We start from the raw sequence: 12,391 nt of genomic DNA on the forward strand, positions 1-12,391 counted from the left end.
TCTGAGACTGCGAAAGCAGCTGATGACTAACCATAATGAAGTTAAAAGACTACAGAGACAATTCGAAGAAAACCCAGAAACTGATCATCTGAATAAAAGAAAGGAAGCAGCCAAATATAAAAGAAAAACGACCGTTTTTAAAAATTAAATCCATAATTTTCGCAAGACAAAATCCGATCAGTCAGAACAAATCACGCGGTACTATGTGGCGTGGGGAATAGTACCCCAAACGGTTACGAATATGGCAGGACTCCTGGTCTAGTGTCAGTTCCGTCACAAAGTACTCTGGACAGGTAGCCTAAATGGAAGAAGTTGATAGTGTTTGTTGGGAATTCCCCATTAGTGAAGGAAAGACTTAGAGCTGAATGTAAAACTCTCAGACCAACAGAGAGGAGTGTAACAGTGATTGCCGATTAAATGACTAATTAGGTACGACTCCTCTACGACCGAACCAGTGACAAGTTCGTTTGCGTGGTCAATGTTGAAGGTGTATGCGGCACAGATATTGTAAAATCTCTTGCTCTCACGAATAAACCGTTGTGTTTTCTTGTAATCCGACTTTCAAAGTTCTCTAGTCCTTCTGCCTACTCACTCGTTAAAGGCTTAGAAGTCTCCGATCTATCCCTTTTAGTTCAGTTATGATTACTGTAATGCCTTTCGGCAAAACAATCCACATTGTTTGCATTTCTATTCGCCAGCAGACAAAATACTTACAATGGTTGAATGATGATTTCATCGAGTACGTTAAAATAATTCGGTTGGAATCAAAACGTGAAAAACTGAAGTGTCTGACTAATGAGACGGCAGATGCTGTCTCGCTAACTGTGAAATCTATAGTGGAATGTGTCTTATCTGTTACAAAATCGGTTATATTATGTTCTAACTATATAATTTTCTGGAGACGCAATAGAAGCTCTATTTAGTTCAGTGAGATTGGGTGGTGGTTTAATGACATGATGGGTCAGCGAAATAGTGATGGATTTTTTTTTTTTTGCGTCCACTTCTGGTAAAGAACAGTAAGTAAGGACTGAAAAGGTGCTCCGGTACTCGTGTCGAGAAAGTTCTGAAATTTTTATACACCATGGAGCATGGGATGATCCTAACATATCCACTTCAACTGGTAAGATTTTATATATTTTACGTTTCTGTATCTTAAGCCAAGCTCAAATGTGAAATGTTAGTTTCTGTATGTGCATTATCTTCTCAGTTAGTAACATGTTAAGGATTATTTTTCATTTTATATCGGTGTTACGGACCAACTCTCATTTAAGCAACATGTGCTCTGGGTGCGGTATGTGCTGCCATCTGCAATGTCGCTGTAAACGCAATTCTCGCGGCACAGAGCAGGCAGTATATAGAGATTGAGACGGAGGTGGCTCCAACACAAGTTCTCAGGGCTTTAAATTGTAAAGTATTTAAGTGGTTAAGAAAAGAATCTGGCGCAGTACCGTATCTATAACATGCGCACAGTAGTCGAGTCTAGAGCGAATAGTAGCGGAATATAACAACTGAGCTGTGCCAGGGCAGCACCCCATGATCGTCTAGTAACCACTTGGAGAATTTTAATATGCGTATCAGAAGAATTACGTAACTGAGTAATATGATTTTTCCAAGATAACGAGCGGTCTAGCATAACACCAAGGTATTTATGGGAGGTACAAAAAGGAAAGACATGAGAATCGAAAACAAGTGGCTCAGAGTTAAACCTACACTTAGAGGTAAAAAACATTGCACAGCATTTGGAGGTGGAATGTTGAAGACCATGGAAAGTAAGCCATGTAATGACTTGCTCCATAAGCTGATATATATGGTGACGACACACATCGACATTACTATGAGAATAATAAAGAACTATATCATCAGCATAAAAGAGAATGCGAGCTTTTTGTGTAACCAATTGTTCAAGATTACTCATATACAGGGCGAACTTTAAATGTCTCCCTGAGGAACACCGACAGATGACAAACGACAAGGAAGAGAAGAATAAGCGGATTTAAGTGAAAATTTCCGATACGTAAACAAATTACGCAAGATGTGGAGAAAATGATCAGGAAACTTTTTCTGTGCGAGATTAGTCCAGAGAAGATGAAGTGGTATGGAGTCAAAAGCTACTCGTTTGTCCGAAAAAATAGCACCAAGACAATCCTTACGTATTTGCGCTAATAAGATATCTATAATTAACATGTTAATAGCATCTTGAGCACAACGACCTTTATAGTAGGCGAATTGATATCTGGGAACCAAATTATAATATTCAAGAGACCACAGGATTCGTTGAATGAGAATTTTTAAAAACGTCTTGCGGATACACGAACCAAGGACAATCCCTCGAAAGCTGTTAGCGTCAGTGTGAAGTTGACCAGGTTTGGGGATAGGCATAAAAAAAAATTCATGCCAAGAGGTAGGAACAGAAGTACGGTAGTGAGAAGTATATTATTATAGAGAGCTAATGAAGCTTGTTTAGCACGTAGAGGGAGGATCCGGAGCATATCATATGATATATAATCAGGGCCTGGAGACGAACTCTTTGCGTTACACAAGGTGGCCTCAAGTTCAGAAAGGTGTATAGGTTGGAGTAATACAGAAAAGCGGGAAGAGCATGGAGACGTTCTGTTGAAACAGACTTCCGCACTCTTTTCGAACCTTCTCCAAGGGCTTTGATTGCTGGTATGTCTAATTTCTCGCACGGATATGTTGCTGCAATTGGTCCTAGTCTTAACTCTGATTCAGTTCGGGAATTCTGGTTGCCCACTCCTTTCATAGCCCATGGCACTCGTGCAGGAATCTCTGAAAGATGTTGGCATAATGTGCTGTGGCATTATCGAGCATGAATACTGAGTTTTCTCTATGTTGACTCCTAGGAATCGCATGTGGTACAAATATATCGTAAATGTACAGTCTAGCTGTGACGGACCCCTTGAGTGATCAAGATATTGGTTTTCATTTCAAGGTTTATGCCTGCCCACATTACTATTTTCACTCTCTCCATGCTATGCTGTTGAATCGAACATTTAAACTTGTCCATTTGTTTACTTGTCCTGAGATCTGGCAACTCCATCTTGTCTGTCAGGTATTAAACTTCCTTTTCTGCAGATGTCAACTTATTAGCATTCTTTTGACTCAAATCTGCCCATGCTTCAGGTAGATTACCTCTGGTGGTCTCTCTATCTGTCGGAATTGTTTTCCTGATCTCCTCGCCCTTGTCCGTTCTTGATCCGCGACCTCGTGCGAAAGTTTTTCTTCCAGGGTTTTCATCTTTGCTACGTTTTCCCTTTCCTTTTCAGATAGTCTTCTTTCCAGCTTTTCTTCATTCTTCGGTTGCACTTCGGCAACCTGAGTCCTGATTTCTTCGGTGATGGCTGAAAATCTCTCCTCCGTTTCTGCACTGAGTTGATCAATCGCTCTCCTATTCTTTCATATTTCCATGCGTGCCTCATCTAAACTACTAGTCGTTTCTCTGTCTTTACGGCTCCATCTGATACTTTCCCTGTCAGCTCCTCAAGGGTCTTTTGAATTCGGTCTACCTGTTCCTCGGTTCGAATCTCCTTCGTCAATGCGCTTCTCTAAGCGATTCATACCCTCCTAACGACATCTCTGAACTACTTCAATCCTTCCCACAAGCTTCTCATTCCCTTCTACTATCTGTTTCACTACGTTTCCGGAGATCGTGAGTTCGCATTTCTCAGCCTCTACCGCTGGTAATTTGATTCTGTCCGTTATCTCTGCCATATGTTCCTGCTCGCATGTCATAGCTTCCGCAGGTGCCAAGTCCATCTTCTTCATACGCTCCTTCGACTCTTCCTCGCACTCCCTGGCTTCCGCCGCTGCAAAGTCCATCCTAGCCAGAAGATCGGCTAAAGTTACTGGCATCTCATTCAATTCGAATAAGACAGCCATGCTTCCGGCGTAAAAGTGTATATATGTAGTACCAAGATTTTCAAATTTTAATTTTAAATTCCCATTTTTCTGCTGTCTGCATAATCACAAACAATATGGCTTCCAAAATTCACCATGCAGAAACTGCCTAACTCATATCATGTGCTTTTAATATCGCGATAAAAGAAAGATATATCCAGCCGTGTATAAATAATTTACAGAATATTACTCGTGTATCCCCAAATGTTAAATAAAAATGTAGGCCTGTCCTAATTCGGGCTCAAATCTATACATTAGACATCAATGCGTAACTACATTTGCATATTATTTCCGATTAAAGGATTATACGGTATCTCCCACAACAATTGTCCATACACCTTCAATCTTTAACAGTTATGCCCGCCCCTGTAATTACAAATTTACATCAGAGTTTGAGACTAACTTGTGTCCCTATTTTATGCCAAGTAAAAACAAACTTAAAATCACTGGCTATGCAAATTTATTTCACATAAATTTTTAGGCTATGTCTGTAGTCGAATGTATCTGAAGGATACATATCGTATGCTTGCCTCACCTGAGAAATCATTTTATTGTTCTCGAATTGCCAGTGGAATCGCTGATTTATTTGACCTGCTTCTACCATCGATCTGTCCTCCTTTTTAATCTTCACTACTCCTGCATAGCTCTTACAACTTTTGTATTAGGTACACTTATTGCCATCACATCTACTTCACGATTGGGGGTGTGAGATTGGCATTAATTTTATTGAGATTTGTATTTTTAGTCGATAATTATTGTCTTATAAGTTTTCAAGGGTACGAGTGATATGTTTTAACTTTACCTCTCATATTGGCGTGATTTTCTTCGTTTGGCTACAATACAAAGATTAACTTTAGTGCCAATATGTACCAAACAAACTTCTTCTAAATATACGATTTCCAAGGAAACCTCACTCTCCTGTATTCATGTACGGACATAAGTACTATCGACCACCGCAATGAAGACTCAATTATCTAGTACGTCAGTTCACATGACTCAGTCTGACTATCGAACAAGAATCTCGGGCTTTGTCATCTATAATGTGCCTATTCGAAATTATCTCTTAAGTTAAATATTGGGTACCAATTATGGTCCTCCCCAAAATTTCGAACTATACACTCCTAAAATTGCCTACAAAACACGCGGTCAGAGCAAAATAATGATCTAGAGTAGGTATAAACAGTGCCCAAATTGACAATCACCCCCACGGTACTGGGTCGCTAAAAATGACAATCTCCCCACGTGATACGGCGCCATCCAAAATATAGATATGCCAGGCTAAGTGGAAGAGCTTGTGGTACGTTAGGTCAAAACTTGGGCGTTGAAACTAAAGCTAACTTCCGAAGAAGTAATCTACGGTATATGAATGAGAAACAGTGTCATTTAGTGTGAATAAGAAGCAAATTTTGGGGTAAAATGGATTTAACCAAGCACATGATATAATTATCGATACTGTTCGAAAATTAAATTATAAAAATAAGTAAACTTTACTCAAAGTGTCAAAAAAATTACAACTACCCGCGGATGGGTTCGAATCTCGACTGTATCACCGAAGATCCAGGCGTATTCACGCCTGTCTCTTAATAAGCAGCTATAACTCATATTTTTTCCTTCACTGGAATTTTCACAGGTCCATGTTCCTGCTTCATTACCCTCATTATATTCTAGGTGATCCCGCCTTTCCTTTGCACTTTTATTACACTCCTACCCCAATTGTCTGTCTTCTCCACTCAAATAAGACTCTTACTTCTCAACGTCGCCTCACACTTCTCCGGCGGCCGAAATGTACTTGAAAACGCGCTCTTGTATAGTAATTAAAGAAACCTACATTGCTTTGACTATTCTTATCCCCCTAAGCATTAAGGGCGCATAGCATCGGTAATAAAGAAGCTACCTCCTGATTTTACACCTAAAATACATATATCGTAATAACCTGAAATAAAATTAAATACGACATTCCTGTCTACACCTAATTGCATCCTCTTTTCCCAGTACTAAACTAACACAGAAAAATAAGGGCATTAGCATGCAATCTCCCTGGATAAACAGTTACGAAACCTAAAACAAAGCATAGCTCAGCCCTAGCGAGCTGACTTTTAATGTAAACTTAAAATCTACATAGGATGAAACTAAGCTGATTTATTCTAAGAACATGCTTATATTATTAGAAGTAGTATAATACAGGGATTCGGGCGCCACCACCGCCACCGGGCTCCCAGGGGCCTCCTCCACCACCACCACCACCACCACCACCCGGGAGGCCTTCCCAGGGGCCTCCTCCACCACCACCACCCGGAAGGCCTTCCCAGGGGCCTACTCCACCACAGCCAGGGCCCTCTTCCAGTGCTGCCAACTTAACCTTACTAGCGTGAAATTTGAATTGGTAAACAAAGCCACGTGATTTTTTGACAGCCACGTGCTTTTTGACAGACAACAACGCATCGCTAACCTCACTACTGCCTTATTGACGGGCCTAAACCTTAGTGGTACCAACTTAACCTTACTAGCGCGAGATTTGAATCGATAAACAAATCCACGTGCTTTTTGACAGACAACAACGTATCGCATACCTCAGTGCTGCCATCTTGACGGGCCTAAACCTCTGTGCTACCAACTTAACCTAACTAGCGCGAGATTTGAATCGGTAAACAAGTCCACGTGGTTTTTTGACAGCCACGTGCTCTTTGACAGACAACAACGCATCGCTAACCTCACTGCTGCCATCTAGACGGGCCTAAACCTCAGTGCTAACAACTTAACCTTACTAGCGCGAGATTTGAATCGGTAAACAAAGCCACGTGGTTTTTTGACAGCTGTCATCCGCCATCTTTAATCAACAGAGCACCGTGCTGCCCTCTTGCAGGTAATTTCATCAGATGTCATCCGCCATCTTTAATACGTGCTTTTTTGACAGACAACAACGCATCGCTAACCTCAGTACTGCCATCTTGACGGGCCTAAACCTTAGTGGTACCAACTTAACCTTACTAGCGCGAGATTTGAATCGATAAACAAATCCACGTGCTTTTTGACAGACAACAACGTATCGCATACCTCAGTGCTGCCATCTTGACGGGCCTAAACCTCAGTGTTGCCAACTGAACCTTACTAGCGCGAGATTTGAATCGGTAAACAAATCCACGTGCTTTTTTGACAGCTGTCATCCGCCATCTTTAATCAAGAGAGCACCGTGCTGCCCTCTTGCAGGTAATTTCGTCAACTGTCATCCGCCATCTTTAATCTACAGAGCACCGTGCTGCCCTCTTTATCGTAGTAGTGGGCAATTTCTACGTCACAGCTGTCATCCACCATCTTTAAACAACAGAGCACCGTGCTGCTATCATGTGGGCAATTTCGTCAGCTGTCATCCGCCATCTTTAATCAACAGAGCACCGTGCTGCTATCATGCGGGCAATTTCGTCAGCTGTCATCCGCCATCTTTAAACTACAGAACACCGTGCTGCCCTCTTTATGGCATGTAGTAGCGGGCAATTTCGTTAGCTGTCGTCCGCCGTCTTTAATCTACAGAGCACCGAGCTGCCCTCTTGCGGGTAATTTCATTAGCTGTCATCCGCCATCTTTAAACTACAGAGCACCGTGCCGCACTCTTTAGCTAGATACCTTTTAGCGGGCAATTTCGTCAGCTGTCATCCGCCATCTTTAATCAAGAGAGCGCAGTGCCGCACTCTTTAGTTGAAATGTGGTAGCGGCAAATTCCACATCCGCTATCTTTAATCTACAGAGCACCGTGACACACCCTTTAGTTGAAATGTGGTTGCGGCAAATTCCACATCCGCCATCTTAAATCTACAGAGCACCGTGCCGCACTCTTTAGTTGATATGTAGTGGCGCTGTTATCCGCCATCTTTAATCTACAGAGCACCGTGCTGCCCTATTGCAGGTAATTGCAAATTCCACATCCGCCACCTTTAATCTACAGAGCACCGTGCCGCACTCTTTAGTTGAAATGTAGTGGCGGACAATTTAAAATAACATGTCAAGGAATACATTTGTTCTAAGAGAAAAAAAAATAATAAGACTACAGTTTTGAATAGCTTGCGTAAGATAGCGATTGTTATATCCTCCTTTTTCCCTGCTCTGTCAAGGCATAGCTTTATCGAATTATTGGATATTGTATTACAAAAGAAGTGATTAAGAATATAATCGAACACTGTACTCTATACAACATATGATCAGAACATCGATTGATGTGTTTAGAATATGTCTGGGGATACACCTTCGTTCTAAGAGAAAAAATAACAAGACTACAGTTCTGAACAGCTTGCGTAAGATAGCGATTGTTATAACCTCCTTTTCCCTGCTCTGTCAAGGCAAAGCTTTATCGAACATACAACGCGTTCTTATGCATAAGACAGTACACATATCGCGTACCTGCAGTGATGCATGTTTAGACTTGAACACATACTGCTGGTAGAAAACCTATTACAACTAGAATTGCATACTATACTTTGATGTTGTAGAACACTGCATTGCAAGACTAGAATCAAGCACTGTTTAGAAAGAAAAAAATCTCTTCTCAAGATACTTACTAAGCTGCTCTTCTTCCTCTGTCAAGGTACATCTCTATCGAACATGCATTGCAAAAGCATGATTGAAAAACATAACAAGGCTAGAATCGAACATTGCACTCGGTGTTGTTAACTTCAACATGTGATTAGAACATTACATTAGATTAAAACAAAACAAGACTAGAATTGTGCACTGCACTCGATGTCGTTATTCTTAACATGTGATCAGAACATTAATTGAAGTGTTCAAAACACTAAATAAGTGATCAAGACTAGAACAGAACGCGATACATGTTTGAGAATACCTTCATGCATATCGCGTAACTGCAGTGATGCATGTTTAGACTTGAACACATACTGCTGTTAGAAAACCTATTACAACTAGAATTGCATACTATAGTTTGATGTTGTAGAACACTGCATTGCAAGACTAGAATGAAGCACTGTTTAGAAAAAAATTCTCTTCTCAACATACTTACTAAGCTGCTCTTCTTCCTCTGTCAAGGTACATCTCTATCGAACATGCATTGCAGAACAAGATTGCGCAAGTTTAGACTTGAACACATACTACTGTTCAAAAAATATACATACTATAGTTCGATGTTGTAGAACACTGCATTACAGGACTAGAATCAGACACTGTGTAGAAAAAAATCTCTTCTCAACATACTTACTGAGCTAGACGATAACATACTTACGAATTTGCTCAACACCTTCTTTCTTGCTCTTATTCTTCTTCGAGAGGAAGGAGTAGGAGGAGGAGAAGGTAATACCTAATCTAAAATAAAAGAATATGCTAATTCTACATTATTTATTTTATATTAAATACTACAACTTATGCTTAGGACTTTCACTGATGTTTAGCTTGCTGTTCGACATTGCAACAGTATAAACCTTTACTTCAGAGATGTCGATGTGCCTAAAAAGAACAAAAATATATGAATGTAGCGTAGAAGCACTTGTGATGATAGGATATGAAAGGGCAAGTTGGTTTGTTAACAGCTAACCTAGCTGTCTTTAACTCGATGACTTTTATTACCTAGCGTAAGAGCACTTGTAATAATAGGATATGAAAGGACAAGTCAGCTAGCCTAGAGTTGCGATGTTTAGAAGAAAGCAAGCAACCTATAGAGGTTAGACATTGTTGTGAATTTGAAGTTACAAGATTAACATCTTCCTTGTCTACGCTTTATAATCCTCCTATCCTAGAAAGCTAAAAACAATGAGCAAGCCTAGCTATTTTTACAAACATGCAACTCAAAGATTTTCTATTACCTAGTGTAGAAGCACCTGTAACAATAAGATATAAAAGAGTAATTTAGTTCGTTAACAGTAACTGACTGAAAGCACATTCTCATGTTTACATACACAGCACTTGTATTACATATAGTAATATTAGGATATGAAGGGGAAGTTTGTTTATTAACAGCTAACCTAGGTATTGTTAACTCGAAGACCTTTATTGCCTAGCGTAAAAGCAAATGTAATAATACGATATAAAAACAAGTCAGCTAGCTTAGAGTTGCAATGTTCGGAAGAAACCAAGTTACAACCTATAGAGGTCAGACATTGTTGTGAGTTTGAAGTTACAAGATTAACCTCTTCCTTGTCTACACCTTCTAATTCTCCTATCGTAAAATGTTAAAAACAATGAAGGTTGCAAAAGTTACTTGGTTTGTTAACAGCCAACCTAGCCATCTTTAACTCAAAACCTTTATTACCTAGCGTAAAAGCAAATGTAACAATAGGATATGAAAGGACAAGCCAGCTAGCCTAGAGTTGCGATGTTTAGAAGAAACCAAGTTTCAACCTATAGAGGTCAGACATTGTTGTGAGTTTGAAGTACAAGATTAACCTCTTCCTTGTCTACGCCTTCTAATCCTCCTATCGTAAAATGCTAAAAACTTTGAAGGTTACAAAAGTTACTTGGTTTTTAACAGCTACTCAGCTATCTTTAAATCAAAGACCTTTATTGCATAGCGTAAAAGCAAATGTAATAATACGATATGAAAGGACAAGTCAGCTAGCCTACAGTTGCGATGTTTAGAAGAAACCAAGTTTCAACCTATAGAGGTTAGACATTGTTGTGAGTTTGAAGTTACAAGATTAACCTCTTCCTTGTCTACGCCTTCTAATCCTCCTATCGTAAAATACTAAAAACAATGAAGGTTGCAAAAGTTACTTGTTTTGATAACAGGTAACCTAGCTATCTTTAACTCGATGACATTTATTACCTAGCGTAAAAGCACTTGTAATAATAGGATATGAAAGGACAAGTCAGCTAGCCTAGAGTTGCGATGTTTAGAAGAAACCAAGTTTCAACCTATAGAGGTCAGACATTGTTGTGAGTTTGAAGTACAAGATTAACCTCTTCCTTGTCTACGCCTTCTAATCCTCCTATCGTAAAATGCTAAAAACTTTGAAGGTTACAAAAGTTACTTGGTTTTTAACAGCTACTCAGCTATCTTTAAATCAAAGACCTTTATTGCATAGCGTAAAAGCAAATGTAATAATACGATATGAAAGGACAAGTCAGCTAGCCTACAGTTGCGATGTTTAGAAGAAACCAAGTTTCAACCTATAGAGGTTAGACATTGTTGTGAGTTTGAAGTTACAAGATTAACCTCTTCCTTGTCTACGCCTTCTAATCCTCCTATCGTAAAATGCTAAAAACAATTAAGGTTGCAAAAGTTACTTGGTTTGATAACAGGTAACCTAGCTATCTTTAACTCGATGACATTTATTACCTAGCGTAAAAGCACTTGTAATAATAGGATATGAAAGGACAAGTCAGCTAGCCTAGAGTTGCGATGTTTAGAAGAAACCAAGTTTCAACCTATAGAGGTCAGACATTGTTGTGAGTTTGAAGTTACGAGATTAACCTCTTCCTTGCCTACGCCTTCTAATCCTCCTATCGTAAAATGCTAAAAACAATGAAGGCTACAAAAGTTACTTAGTTTGTTAACAGCTAACCTAGCTATCTTTACTAGCGTAAAAGCACTCGTGATGAATGGATATGAAAGGGTAAGTCTGCCAGCCTAGCCTTCTTTACTAGCGTAAAAGCACTTGGGACGATAGGATATGAAAGTGTAAGTTAGCTAGCCTAGCTATCTTTACTAGTATGAAAGCACTTGTGATGATAGGATATGAAAGGGTAAGCTAGCGTAGAAGTTGCTTTCGAACAAAAATGCAAACACTAACCAACAGTTTAGGCTTAAATTAAGTTGAAGGCTGCAAACTGGAGAATAATGTTTACAGCAGACAGTGATTTTCCAAAAACAAAGAAAAAAGAATTCGTAAATAATAATAATAATAATAATAATAATAATAATAATAATAATAATAATAATAATAATAATAATATTCAAGGAATTAATCTTACCTTCTGTTTTTACTACTAGACGGTAGGTGTGCAAGTAAAGGATACGCACACAATTAACGCGCATAGAGAACTGCGAGGAGCGCTTCACACAGGCTGCACCGAGTAAATATGCAGCTTATCACTAAGCGGATATGGGAGTTGCAGACCCTGCAGTACAGTTAGAACGAAATGTTTATACAATAAGAGTTCTCCCGAGTGCCTTACGCTGTGTTCTGCAGGGTGACGTATTTAAACACTAAGCCGGGATCGAACCTGCTGTTGATGCCGAGGTGCCAGAATTTAGGTGTTCTGCAGCGGATCGAACCTAGGAAAGTCAGCGCGCGATCCTCGACCTCTGAACTTAAACGGGGGCACTAAGCTAAGCAAAAAGCCGACATCTACTGTATCCCTTGCCTGTAAGTACTTAAAGGTATTGAGCTAAGACCGCATCTACGGTATTCCCTACCTGTACTTAGCAGGGTGCTGAGCTAAGCGAACATTTACGGTATTCCTTGCCTATAGGTACTTAAAGGTATTGAGCTAAGATCACATCTACGGTATCCCCTACCTGTACTTAGCAGGGTGC

At 39.8% G+C, this 12,391-nt stretch overlaps 1 long non-coding RNA gene across 1 annotated transcript; it reads right to left on the bottom strand.

The window, feature by feature from the left end:
- Positions 1-9,240: 9,240 nt before the first annotated feature.
- Positions 9,241-11,953, bottom strand: LOC137502924 (uncharacterized). The gene is made up of 2 exons (XR_011018926.1): positions 11,827-11,953; positions 9,241-9,363 (listed from the first exon to the last, which is right to left on the bottom strand). It is a non-coding gene; the product is annotated as an uncharacterized lncRNA (long non-coding RNA).
- Between the last annotated feature and the right edge of the window lie 438 nt (positions 11,954-12,391).

Source organism: Anabrus simplex, chromosome 13, assembly GCF_040414725.1.
Source record: "Anabrus simplex isolate iqAnaSimp1 chromosome 13, ASM4041472v1, whole genome shotgun sequence".
Lineage (NCBI taxonomy): Eukaryota > Metazoa > Arthropoda > Insecta > Orthoptera > Tettigoniidae > Anabrus > Anabrus simplex.